At 37.1% G+C, this 12,436-nt stretch overlaps 2 long non-coding RNA genes across 2 annotated transcripts; one reads left to right on the plus strand and one right to left on the minus strand.

Moving 5' to 3' along the window:
• Positions 1-1,726: 1,726 nt before the first annotated feature.
• On the minus strand, positions 1,727-3,877 carry LOC126823344 (uncharacterized). The gene is made up of 3 exons (XR_007681130.2): positions 3,805-3,877; positions 2,537-2,622; positions 1,727-2,015 (listed from the first exon to the last, which is right to left on the minus strand). It is a non-coding gene; the product is annotated as an uncharacterized LOC126823344 (long non-coding RNA).
• On the plus strand, positions 2,771-7,941 carry LOC126823352 (uncharacterized). The gene is made up of 3 exons (XR_007681134.2): positions 2,771-2,904; positions 3,408-3,466; positions 4,076-7,941. It is a non-coding gene; the product is annotated as an uncharacterized LOC126823352 (long non-coding RNA).
• Positions 7,942-12,436: the final 4,495 nt, after the last annotated feature.

Here is a 12,436-nt window from a genome sequence, read left to right on the forward strand (position 1 = left end):
GGGATTTCTGGTGTGCATACCTTATTCACTGGTCCTCGACATGGCCAGTTATCTTTGATGACTTGTGGTTGGCCACCCAGTTGTCTCTGATGACTGGTAGTTGGCAGTCCATATTAGGCTATGGGCTTCTGATACAGAACAGAAAAAGATCCATTAAAACCCACACATTAGGCGATGATATAGGCAGTGTGCTTCATTTCTCTAGAACATAACATTGGGTTGTTTCACCATGTAGTTTAAACTTATATCCTCACTAAAAGTCCATCAAATCATTTCTGTGTAAATGTAAATCCAAGACCTGTAACATTTTAATTCAAATATTGATGAGGTTCTTTTGCAATTTGGATTTTACTATTGTTATATCTCTGTATATCGCCAATGGTCATCAATTTATTTTTATAATCTTGTTATTGCCAAAACAGTATTTCTCTAATGAAGTTGTCTAGAGATGTCTACTGTTAACTTCATGGATTATGGCCCCTGATTGTTTTTAGCTGATGGACAAACTAAAAGTCACAATTTTCATCTGATTTTGATGGAACTTGGAAATAAATGTTTATAACCCAAAGATCTTTGTACCTTTCGATATTCGCGCATATCGGATCATAACTCCCTTGATTTTGGTCCCTAATTGTGCGAAAAATCACGTTTTTAGCTTGTGGATTTCTCTAGAGGTCACAATTATTATCCGGTTGAGTTCAAATTTTGTAAAAATCGGACCAAAACTGCCTGACAAACTTATACGCAAATAGTGTAAAAATATGATATGTCAAGGTTTTGGACCCTCTCGAGGCCACAATTTTGATCCGATTTTGTTGAAACTTTAAATTTATGTTTATATCACAAAGATCTTGGTTCCTTTTGATAATCACGACTATCCAAACGTCAATTCCTGAATTATGGCCCCTGGTTGTTCGAACAATTGCAATTAATTTTAAGAAACGGTTGAATATATCACCGTTGAGTTTGAATTTCGTAAAAATCTGACTGAAACTGCTGGACAAAATGGGCGTCCCTTGTACGAAAATAGTGTAAAAGTATGTAATACCAAGGGTTGTGGACACTCTAGAAGTCACAATTTATATTCAATTTTGATGAAACTTGGTTCCTTTCAGTATTTGCAGATATCAGACCTTAACTTTCTGGATTGTGGACCCCTGATGGTATGAAAAATCGTGTTTTATCCAATTTTAAAAACCATTTAAATATAACACCGTTGCACCATAAAGATGGTTGAGTTTGAATTTCGTAAAAATCTGATCAAAACTGCCTGACAAAATGGCCGCTCCTTGTACGCAAATAGTGTCAAAGTATGTAATACCAAGGTTGTGGACCCTGTAAAGGTCACAATTTTTATCTGATTTTGATAAAACTTAAAATATGTTTACATCCTAAAGATCTAGGTTCCTATAGATATTCAACTTCCTGGATTATGGCCCCTGATTGTATGAAAAATCACTTTTTTTTAGCTTGTTCTCTGGCCATCTCTTGCAAAATGTGGTCATATCTTGCATCGTAACCACAGGTTTTACAATATGACGCCACCGCTTGACTCAATGGCAGACCTTATGATCAGATGCGCAAGCGTTAACCATTCGGCCATCCAACTCGCCAATTAGGGTTGCGTAACTGGCTCTCAAAATGTAATACCAGACACTAGAGATTGTCAGAAAAGCCTACAAAGATTGATATAAATATTCACATTTTTATATTACCAGTTGTCTTTGGGTGACGTAACCGAACCATTTATTTACATTGACAATGCATAAATATATATTATTTGTGTTTAAAAGTTAAATCCATGTATTTATTATAAATGTTTAAAATTGTTCTTTGTTGCTGCTGGCTCTTCTTTCCCTTTTCAGGTAACTTTTATCTGAGAAGAGTCATCCTCAACAAGGAAATCTTTAATGGACTGCAGACTATATATGATTTGAAATGTTGAAGTGGTGAACTGTTTTAAAGGACTTGAAGTTTTAAGGGCAAGGTAAAGTGACACCATTTTGTCACAACACCTGAAAAGATGAAAAATTTATTTCAAAAACCAGAACAGTGGCCCTTGGATACAAAAGTCTAAAATAAAAAACATTACTCACAGACCATTTTTTTTACTACCACTGACCCTTTAAACCGATCTTGTGATCACTGAGGCGTAAATTTATGGTGAAAATGTCGCAAAATGTCCAACAAACGCGGTTACACCTACAAGAATTATTTGAACTTTCTGACGTTACTTATCACATTCAACTATTGTCCCATGGTGTGTACAACAAGATAATCTACACAGATTATGGTGGCCCTGTTGCTTTAAAGTTATAGGAGGTAAATCGCTAATATTTGAGACCTAAAAATTGACACAAATGGGTAGCAACACATATAATAATGTAACTGATTTACATTCTCAATCGTTTCCGTTTTTACTCAAATTTCAATTCAATTATGTTCGGCGAAATATGTTAGAAGTCTCAATTGAAAGACAATCTCTAGCGTCTAGTTATTCCAGTCTACAATAATAGTATTTATTGTGCATACTCACCAGATAAGAATAGGGCATCACTGCTTAACATGACTTGTGGAATATGTCTATAGCCTCGTTCTTCGAATACCTCATTACAAAAGGTCCTGAAACGCATTATGGTACACGACACGTGTACCAATGGTAAAATGATTATTTTGTCTTAAATGTCGGATATCAGAAGCCCATCTTTTCCCGGTAAGATCACAACATCAATGTTGATTTAAACTGACAAATAATTTGTATTTTCAAAAAGGTGGAAGTCTTTGGATGATATTGAGTTAGACTTGTGTAATTTGACAGATAAACAAGGAAAACTATGATTTCTATGGAATTTAAAGCAGCATTAAAAATTACGTGGCATTTATGATAAAAAAAACTTTAAAATGGTACGTATTGTCAATTTATATGAAAAAAAACCTCAAAAACATTAAACATTCCGAGTCAAATAAAATATGTGAATATGGTTAATGTATCTACAATGGTAGCTGTCTTTTTTTTAAATCTAGCATACCAAAAGCAACCATTAAATACATGCCAATCAAAAACATTTCCTATCTAGACAGTTAAGTTACACTTTTGCAAAGTGACAAGTGTTGTGCATGGGCAGGGTATGCCCAAAATATCACTATTAATATTACGCAAACCCTGTTGGCAAGTTTACAAATCTATGTAGGCCTTCTAGAAGACAGAAACATTGTACATCTGTGAATGGATGTGATTCATGTATGTCAGCATCTAATTAACTAGAGCATCTGATATCACTTCCCATTGGAAAGTTTGCAAATAATGCTGAATGTTTTACACATGTACATGTATATTGAGAATTTGTGTATGTGCTGGATTTAGAAAATGAATTGAAAAATACACCTTTACATTATTTATTTTTCAGAAATATAGGCCAGGAACTGAAATGTGATTTAGGATTTGTTGACTTTAATATAATAACAGGTGGGTATAACAAATTGTGCACATTTAACACGTGCACATTTGATCACAAGGTCTGTCATTGAGTCCAGTGGAGTAGTTTCAGTTGTCCACTTGTATGTGACAGGCAGTAGGGTCGCCTGTCAAGCCTCATGGGTTTTCTCCAGGTCTTTCCACTGCTAAAGACACCTACACACGAGCGTATTATTGAAATAAATTTGAACCATGTATTAGTTCCAAATGTCCTAGTTTGTGTCCAGAAGACATTAAACCTCTCTGTGTCTTTCCCTTTCACACAAATAATACATTCATCATTATGGTATAACTATATACATGTAATAAGCCTTAGCAGACATACATACATTGTAATATAGCCCTGTATTCAAGTCATGAAAAATCCCTGCAAAAAGGCTTCTATTTTTGTAATTAGATGTCATATCCGGAATATGAAGGCTATTTGTACAATGTCATGTGTACCTCATATCATAGGGGCAATATTGCTGTCCACTGTGCCACTAGTGGTACACCATACATCTGCAGTGAAAGTAGTGCATGAAACAAAATGGCCTTTTGTTTACAAAATATTTGAAAACTTTGAGGTCCTATAACTAATTTTTGATATTTTTTTTTCAGATTTCAAGTCTTGATGGTTGGAGTTTGATTATCTGAGCAACTTTTAGCCAGTTTAATTTTAATGTGTTCTTTTTTATAAAACTTGTAGCTGCGCAGTCCTGACTTAGGAATTTGCTTCATTATTTGGTAAATATTTGATTTCAAAGTCATTATTTTGGATTTCCATCCATTTTTTATTGTTCTATATCATCTCAGGCACATGTAGATACCAACATATTTGCATTAAAGCTGGTGTAAATCCCTTTTTGAGAACCCCCCATTTCAGGTGTTGTGACAAAATGGTGTCACTTTACCTTGCCCTTAAATATATGGGAATAATCGCACAAACAGTTTTTAATAGGTAAACAATCTACTGGTCCACCTATGTGGTTTTTACTGCGAGAACTTCGCTTTTCCACATAAAGTAAGCAGATTCTTTTTCCCCACGGGTTTTTTTCTATCTGCAGTGATGACATTTTGATATACAAGAACTTGTTTTATTTTTTGTTTTTTGTTTGTTTTACCAATTTTCTGTTTTTATATATTACACCTTGATATGTAGATAACTGAATTAAATCAACCTGTCCAAAATATCATATTTTAATGTATTGGACAAATTAATTATTATACATTATTTAGTTTTTTTTCATATGCCTATATTAAACAATTTTCCTTTTCCCGAAACTTGGAACATACCAGTTTATGGTAATTTGAATGGGGCCAAAATCATTTCAAAATTTTTGACATTCAAATATAAGGGGGAGGTGGTGGGGTCGAGATTTTTATAAGATTTTTTTTTTATCTATACCCACATATTTTAGAATATTGTTTAATGTGGGCCAACTGATAATTCATCAGTCAAAATAGAATATATACTAAGCAGCAAAAGAAACGTCAGATTGGTACGTTACTCTGAATAGAGACATTGCATAAAACTTGCCAAATGTTTTTATTGTATATTTGTGACCACATCTCCAACTTTACCTGAGCAATAAGGCTCCTTCCCAAACACAGAATTGAACCCAGGAAATGTTCTCAAAAATGCAAACTGACTTCTGAGATGGTAATGTGTTCTCCATGATTTTCATGTAACTGATGCTGCACATGCTGTTACAGGGACCAGCTTTATAAAAATGCACTCCATACCTGGTTGAATCATTCACACTACACGTCAGCAGCATGCCATGACTCACGAAAGCTCAGAGGAACCAGGCGCTTGGAAGACTCGATGCTGGCCACACTGCCCAAGCCGTTGCCAATCACTTCCAGGTCAGTGTTCGGACCATCTACAGGCATCAGCAACGCTTTCAGGCCACCAACACCACGGATGATCGCCCCCGAACTGGTAGACCAAGGGTTACCACAAGGCGACAAGACCGCCATGTTGTGTGACAGCACGTGCAGAATCCCTTCACACAGGCTTCAGAAACAGCATGTTGTACAATGGGAACACACAGAAGACCCATCAGTACCGATACAGTGTGCCGACGTCTCACCAGAGAGAACATCCATTGCTGTAGACCTTACCGTGGACCGATCCTCACCCCTCGCCATCGACGTGGACGTCTACAGTTTGCCCAACAACACCAGAACTGGCAACACAGGCAATGGGGAACTGTTCTTTTCACAGATGAGTCAGTATTCCGAATCAACTGCAGATGGCAGGACCAGAATATGGCGTCGACGTGGCCAGCGTTATTCTGACAAATGTGTCATGGAACGAGACTTATGGGGAGGTCCAAGCATAATGGTTTGCAGTGGAATCGGCCTGAACCAGAGAGTGGGTCCTGTGGTGTTCCAAAATCTTGGTCCAGGGAAAGGAGGAGGCATGACAGCAGTGCGCTACATCGATCAAACTCTCAGACCCCAAGTGATACCCTATTTCGCACGTCATCGAAATGTTTTCCAGCCCGTGCCCACACCGCCAGAGTTACTCAGGACTTTCTACAACAGAACGGTGTTAATATTATGCACTGGCCAGCCCTTAGTCCGGACTTAAACCTGATTGAACATCTTTGGGATGAAATTCAGAGGAGACTTAATAACGTTGTACTGAGACCAAACACAGCCGATGGATTGCGCCAGGCTTTTCTGAGAGTGTGGTTCCAGGTGCCAATGGCATTCATCAATCGTCTGGTCCACTCCATGTACAGACCCTGCGCTGCTGTTATTGACACTTGCGGTGGACACACCAGATGCTGATGTATAGACTGTGTACAGACTCTAAACCGTCTCGTAATGTCTTGGAATTGTGATGAATTACATACTGTTCACAAAACAAAAAATTGCTTTGATCCATTTAGTAAGTCGTTTTCTAGAATGATTTGATTAAAGGCCCTCTCTGATTTTGAAATCGTACTGGTTTTTTTTTGCTGTTTAGTATATTATTTCTTAATCAATTATGTTCTTAATAGATAAGAGGTTTTGATTTATGTTCGTATTTTCCATTGAAAATTTTTGTTATTGTAATCAAAATATCTGATGTTAAAGGAGCTAAGTCGCTAATATTTGGGACCTAGAAATTGACGCAAATGGGTCGCAACGCATACAAAAATGCAATATCAATGTATATAAATTGATTTACATTCAATCGTTTCTGTTTTTACTGTAATTTCTAATCAGTTAGGTTCGGCAAAATACGCCAGTATTCTCAACCGAATTTCAATCTCTAGCGTCTGGTTTTTCCAGTCTACGCCGATAATATTTATTGGGCATGCTCTCCAGATAAGAATATTGCGTCACCGTTTGAGATGACTTGTGGAATATGCTTAGCCTGGTTTTCGAGTCCCTTGTTACAAATAGCGCTGAAACGCATTATGGTACAGGATTCATGTACCAATTGTAAAATGTTTATTTAGTCTTAAATTTTGGATATCAGAAGGTCATCTTTTCCTGGTAAGGTCACAACATCAATGTTGATTTAAACAGACAAATAGATCTGTTTTCAATGTTGAAGATTTTGGATGATATTGAGTTAGAGACTTAGCTACTTTGAATTAAACAAATTATTATCTTGTTATTGCCAAAATAGTATTTTTTTAATGAAGTTGTAGGACAGATATCTACTGTTATAATTGTTCATTCATGATTATGTATTTTACAGTGTAAGGTCAATAGTGAGTAAACATTTCCAGTTGATCAGGGGACTAGGGAAAATCCTACCTCCTCCTTCCTAGATATGAGTTAGGGTTAGGTAGCCGGCTCTCAATACTGTACACTCACTATATACTACAATAAGAATACATGTATACTATAAAATGATGATACCAGTGTCTAGAGATTGTCAGAAAAGCCTACAAAGATTGATATAAATATTCACATGTTTGTATTATTGTCAGTTGTGTTTGGGGAACATAATATTTCATATGGACATAGAACGAGGTCAGAATTCAAATAATTCATCTGTTGAATAGATTATATCATTTCTTAATGAAATATATATACTTATAGATAGAGATTTTGATTTATATTTGTATTTCCCTAATTAGTATACATTATTAAGTTATTTTTATACGCCTATATAAAACAATAATTAGTTGATTTATATTTGTATTTCCCTAATTATTAAACATTATTTAGTTTTTTTAATACTTATATTAAACAATAATTAGATATTTTTATATGCCCATATTTCATGTTACAGAACAAAATTCTAAATTTTCCATTTTCCTAAACTTGGAACATACCAGTTTATGGTAATTTGAATGAGGCCAAAATCATTTCGAAATTTTTGATATAAAAACATGTTGGCGTTGAGCAAATCTTCACAAGATTTTTGCCTGCAACCACATTAACATATTTTAAGATATTGTTTAATATGGGCCAACTTTTATCTTGTTTCTTAATCAGTTATATACTTATAAAACTGTTTACAAATAAAATATTTCACCATCGTTTTTACTGAATCTGTAATTTTACTGTAATTAAGCTGCTGCTTAAATTAAGCTTCTCAAATCCATGCACTGGCCATTGACGATTATGTGAACGAGGCATGAGGCTTTATATTAATTTGAGATAACAATTTCACAGATAACAATTTTTGTTTGGCACTGGAGTCCAGTGCATTCAAAGCATTAGGCCTACATGTCTTAAAAATTTCAGCTGCAAATTGTTTCTATATCTGCCCCCGCCCTCCTGCCAATTTGGGAATGTTTTGCCGAGGTTTTGCTATACTATTGACTGATTACTCAAAAGACCATAAGTTCCAAAATTAACCAAAAAGTTGCAGAGAAATGGCATTTGATTAGTAAGGCGTGTCCAAGCTGCAAAGTTTGAGTTCAATCCTGAGTTCTTGCCCCTTACATTAATCGACCCTGTGGACGCATGGTGAGGACATTTTGAACCTCAGAGGTCAAGGTAAGGGTCTACTGACATATTGTGGGTCAGTTTCGTCCATTTTGCGTCACCGGAAGTCAATTTTGAGGTCAATGGGCGATTCCCCAGGGTCAGTATACTTTGCGAATACCTAAATTAGGGACCAGTCCGTGGGTACCCGAAGTTTTAGGAGATTTTCGACCACAAGGTCAAATGTCAGATCAAAGGCCTGTGTCATTCGAAATGTCAATGACTTGTCCATCCTAGGTCGTGAACTTTGGCTTTCCGCGCGTATTTGGAGCACTTTGGCCGGATGATAATATATCGGTGACCTTGAACCTATCAGATGACTTTGACCTACTTGGGTCATTCAGGCCAAGATGACATGCCTGAAGGTCAAGGTCTAGTGGTCGTGGCCTCATTGGTGGATTGCTCGGGGGACGAAAACTGAAATATTTCCGAGGCCCCTAGCAGGTCAAGGTCACAACTTTTGGTTGGCCATTTTTTAAAAAGGAAGAACAAAAGTGGAGTTGATCTATCAGATCACCAAACCCTGGCTCGATCGGATGACCTTGACCCATCTCCCCAGTTTGGGATGTGGCTGGCACACTGGGTCAGTGCAGGCCTGTACCAACGACTTGGAGCACGCGACATTGTGACCTAAATGGACCACAGGGACCTTGTGGTGACCTTCTTTTGTCTCCAAGGTCAACTGCAGTTTTGGAGTCAATTTCGGTCACCGGAAGTCAATTTGACAGTAGGCTACATGGATGATGTAAGGCGCCTTTCCTCAAGTTCATGTAAAGAAGGCAGTGACTATTTGCCACATGTGGTAATCAAGAATTTCAAAATAGCCTTACGACTACAGACCGCAATATTGTCAACTGATTTTAATGAAACTTACAGATTATGATAACATATCTGAGTAGCAAAACTTTCGGCCACTTCTGGTTGGCGGTTTCCGAAATATGGGGGTTACCACACATTTCATGTGGTACGGCTACAGACCGCAATTATGAACCGATATCCATGAAACTTACAGAATATGATAACATTAATAATATCTCCGAGTAGCCAAAATTTCGACCACTTCCGGTAAGCAATTTCGGAGATATCAGGTTACCACACATTTCAAGTGGCACGACTACAGACCGCGATTACCAACCGATTTCAATGAAACTTGCAAATTATAATTACATTAATAATATCTCAGAGTAGGCAAAGTTTCGCCCACTAGCGGTTTCCGAGATATCAGGTTACCACACATTTCATGTGGCATGGCTACAGACTGCAAATACCAACCGATTTCAATGAAACTTGCAGATTATAATTACATTAATAATATCTCAAGAGTAGGCAAAGCTTCGGCCACTTTCGGTTAGCGGTTACCACACATTTCATGTGGCACGGCTACAGACCGCAATTACAAACTGATTTCAATGAAACTTGCAGATTATAATTAAATTAATAATATCTCAGAGTAGGCAAAATTTCGACCACTTCCGGTTAGCGTTTTTTGAGATATCAGGTTACCACACATTTCATGTGGCACGGCTACAGACCGCAATTACAAGCCGATTTCAATGAAACTTGCTGATTATAATAACATTAATAATATCTCAGAGTAGGCAAAATTTCGACCACTTCCGGTAAGCGGTTTCACATGAAATGTGTGGTAACCTAATATCTCGAAAATCGTTAACCGGAAGTGGCCGAAATTTTGGTTACTCTGAGATATTGTTACAGTAATTATAATCCGCAAGTTTCATTAAAATCGGTTGATAATTGTGGTCTGTAGCTGTGCAACATGAAATGTGTGGTAACCTGATATCTCGGAAATCGCTAACCGAAAGTGGTCGAAATTTTGCCTGCTCTGAGATATTATTAATGTACTCATATTCTGTAAGTTTCATGGATATCGTTGATAATTGTGGTCTGTCGTGCCACATGAAATGTGTGGTAACCTGATATCTCGGAAACCGCTAACCGGAAGTGGTCGAAATTTTGCCAACTCTGAGATATTATAATGTTATCATATTCTGTAAGTTTCATGGATATCGACCGGAAGTGGTCGATATTTTGCCTACTCTGGGATATTATTAATGTAATTATAATCTGCAAGTTTCATTGAAATCGGTTGATAATTGCGGTACGGAGACTTGCCACATGTGGCAAAGAGTCTCGGGATTGTCTTACCACATAAGGCAAATAGCCCCAGCCTGTAAACAAAATAATGATCTGAATGGCCAGGGCAATTATCTTTTATTGTCCCCCGCCTTTCGAAGAAAGCAGTGGACTATTAAAATGGGTTCGTCCGTCTGTCTGTCCGTCTGTCTGTCCGTCACACTTTTTGGGACACAATAACTCTCTTCCTAATTGAGCTAGAATGTTCAAACTTGGTGTATGTGTTTATTAGGTCAATGCCTTGATGGAGTTCGAAGATGAGCATTTTCCGCTTAGGGTAAGCAGAGATAAGCAATTTGATTGGTTGATGCTTTGGGACACGATAACTCTCTTCAGTAATTGGGCTAGAATGTTCAAACTTGGTGTATGTGTTGATTAGGTCAATGCCTTGATGGAGTTCGAAGATGAGCATTTTCCGCTTAGGGTAAGCAGAGATAAGCAATTTGATTGGTTGATGCTTTGGGACACGATAACTTTTAATTGAGCTAGAATGTTCAAACTTGGTGTATGTGTTTATTAGGTCAATGCCTTGATGGAGTTCGAAGATGAGCATTTTCCGCTTAGGGTAAGCAGAGATAAGCAATTTGATTGGTTGATACTTTGGGGCACGATAACTCTCTTCCTAATTGAGCTAGAATGTTCAAACTTGGTGTATGTGTTGATTAGGTCAATGCCTTGATGGAGTTCGAAGATGAGCATTTTCCGCTTAGGGTAAGCAGAGATAAGCAATTTGATTGGTTGATGCTTTGGGACACGATAACTTTAGTTCTAATTAAGTGAGATTGATGAAACTTGGTGTATAGTTTCATTACAGTAATACCTTGACTAAGTTTGATAATGAGCATTTTCTGCTCAGGGTAAGCAGAGCGATACGCAATTTGATTGGTCGAGACTTTGGAAAACAATAACTCTCCTACTTTGATTGTCCCCCGCCTTTCGAAGAAAGCAGGGAACTATTAAAATGGGTTCGTCCGTCTGTCTGTTTGTCTGTCTGTCCGTTCCGCTTATGGTAAGCAGAAAAAACAAATTGAAAAAGAAACTATTATAAATTAATTAAATATGTAGTATGCAATAATGAATTGACATTTAATGACAGAAAGAAAACAGTGAACTTTGCACAACTTGCAGCAAGATGGAAAATAGACCCGTTGATACAACCAAACTCTAGATCTGTAGGCATAGAGCATGTTTTCCCCTTAATATGCTATAATTATTCCATCAAAAACATTGTATGCTTAGACTATAAGTAAAGATATACTGTTTGATTGTTCAATACTTTGTAAAAGATAATTTGTGATAAATTTATATGTGTCCTCTAATTATTTTCCTATTTCGGCGGGGGACATCAGCCTCACTGTTGGCTTGTTTTTATTGTTTTGGAGGGGGTGGGGGCAGTAGCTCATTTCACAATTCCTGACCCTGTATTTGTATACCCTGTATTTCTAGGTTCTACTGTTAAAATGTACAATGCGAAGGTGGTAAATTTTCACGGGCTACAATGTTTCTGCTTTCACTTTTTCGGAGTAAATATCATCAGTTCTTTTACATACTCATCAATGTGCAGAACACAGATGGATATCAGTTTTTTGTCCAATGTTAAACATGACAAATGGACTTTTGAATGTTCTTCTCTGTCCACTGGAACGCATAAAATTCTATTTTAGAGCCCAGGTCACTCACCGTACAACTACCACACGCTATTGTGGGTCAGGACTAGTATGAAATGGTTTTGATCACTAAATTAAACGCCAAACCCCCCACGCACGTTTTTAAAGTAGCATATACTATTCAAAAAAAGTAGGGGATATTTGATTTTTAAGTGTTATTAAAGTCACCTAATGAAACTGACGAAGAAACAAATGACAAAATGAAATGAAGTTCACA

Source organism: Patella vulgata, chromosome 1, assembly GCF_932274485.2.
Source record: "Patella vulgata chromosome 1, xgPatVulg1.2, whole genome shotgun sequence".
Classification (NCBI taxonomy): domain Eukaryota; kingdom Metazoa; phylum Mollusca; class Gastropoda; family Patellidae; genus Patella; species Patella vulgata.